The sequence below is a fragment of the Eurypyga helias genome, unplaced genomic scaffold, assembly GCF_000690775.1.
Source record: "Eurypyga helias isolate BGI_N326 unplaced genomic scaffold, ASM69077v1 scaffold4869, whole genome shotgun sequence".
NCBI lineage: Eukaryota > Metazoa > Chordata > Aves > Eurypygiformes > Eurypygidae > Eurypyga > Eurypyga helias.
Genome location: NW_010272577.1, coordinates 12,551 through 14,578, shown reverse-complemented (window position 1 = coordinate 14,578; position 2,028 = coordinate 12,551).

Below are 2,028 nucleotides of genomic sequence, written 5' to 3'. Positions count from 1 at the left end.
CGGGGTGCGGTGCCCGCGTCCCTGGGCTGCGCGGGGGCCAAACGCGGGGAGCGGGTCCCGGGCGCCGCACGATAAATCAAGTCGGAAAGTTTGCGGGATGTTGTCCTGCCTCTCTGAGCATCTACCCGGCTTCCAAAATCCCTGGGACGCCAGCTTCGTAAACCAGCAAATGTATAAGCGCTCCCTTCGCGTAGCTCTGCCGAAACATTTCTTAAAAGTCATTTGGTTCCTGAGAAGCGACTTCTGGTTTTTAGCTGAGTTTTGTGCTCTTTGAGACCACTCGAGTTTTGCCGTTTGCTCAGCATAAATTCTCTTTCTCATCTCAGAAATCGCGGTGGTTTTTTTTTTTTTCCTGATATTATTTTTACTTCCTCTTGAAGTTTGGAGCAGGAGTAGGGGAAAAAGTTAGGGTTTTATTTGTCTTTCATCGGCCTCCTATGAAAGAATTTGGAACTTCTTAAAGTGAGCAGAGAAAGGGAAAGCTGAGATGGAAATTGTCTTGCTGGGAAAGAAGAGGGATTTTCCACGTCTTCACTCCGTATGATTGCAGTTTTTGACCTTCGCTTTTTTTTTTGTTTGTTTTGTTTTTAGTAGATGGAACGGATCAAAACACCTCCGAGTATCTTTTTAAAAAGTAGCCGTTTTCTTCTGTTTTTAGTCTTTTGATCTGATTTTGCACATCATTTTGAAATGAAAGACAGTGGGAGTGTGAGAAAGGAATGTTAACTGAGCAGCTTTCCTGCCTGTTGCTAAAGGATGTTCTTGAAGTAAGTTGCATTTTGCCTGGAATGATCGCGTGGAAGTGAAGCTATAGTTCGCGTGGCTGTTATAACTTAAATAAGTAAATTACAAAGTTTATTCATTTTTAAAAATCCCGACCGATTTCCTAGGAAAAGCAGTGTGTTTTACTATGAAATCTGTAGGAGCCTCCCCCCTCCCTTCTCTGGTAATGGTTGTAGGTTATGGCTGGTTTACATGGTGAGACGATAAAGTTTGGAGCAAGTTGCCTAGAGGGTGTGTTTAGAAATGGTGTTTCGGGATTCGGAACGCTGTAATAATATTAGCATAGAGCTACCCTCCGCCTTTCCGGGGTCCCGAGCCCTGGCAGCAGCTTCACACTTGAGCAAGACAGGGTGGGTGAGCAGCGGCAAGGACGAGTTTCATTATATGCCTCGAAATTGCAAAGCAAAACTTCGAAATTCCAAAGGCTCCTTTTTTCTCCTTTCATCCGGTGAATTCAGGTTTGCTAGTTCGTCTACAGTTTGTGCAGGGTTCAGGTTAACGTAGCATCGCTGGTCCTTAAGGCACTTGCAGTAAGGTGCTGCTGGGCAGTATTTTGAGCGAATGGATAGGGTGGCCCCGTGAAAATTTCTTGTACCTGACCTGAATTCTGCTTTGTTAAAACTTTCTGCTATGGTTTCATATCTAAAGATCAATAGGAAAAAAGTTCCTCAGAGTGCAACAGCATGTGTGGGGCTTTTTTAACTGCTCTTTTGTTTTTTTGAAGTTCAAAGCTCTTGCAGTTCGCTCTTACCAGGACGACTTTCCACTTAAAATGTATTTTTGGTACAATCAATGGATAAGTAAGTTTACCCTTGTAAAATCCTGTGCATGTGCACATTTGGTAAAGTTCATATGGGATTAACCAGAACAGCTCTCAGATTAATAGCAGAAATTACTTGTAGCGTAAATTATATTCAACAAGTAACTAATTACTGGTAGGAAGTGGGCAGGAGATTGTGGGATTATTTCCTTTTGTTAATAACTCCAGCCACTTTCATGACATTTTAGTTGGGGTTTTTTTTGTTTGTTTCTTTTTTTTTTCTTTTTTCCTTTCTTTTTTTTTTTTTTGAGTTGGCTGGAGCTGCATTCCCAATTGTAAAAGAATATTCTTGGAGTGTAATTTTCCAAGGCAGAAGTTATAGCGGAGAAATAAGCCAGCTAGACATCAAGGAAGAGAAAGTATTTGCTGCCCTTCCATATAAAGGCTTGTCAGAACCGGTGCCTTTTCTTGTCAATAATGGATTT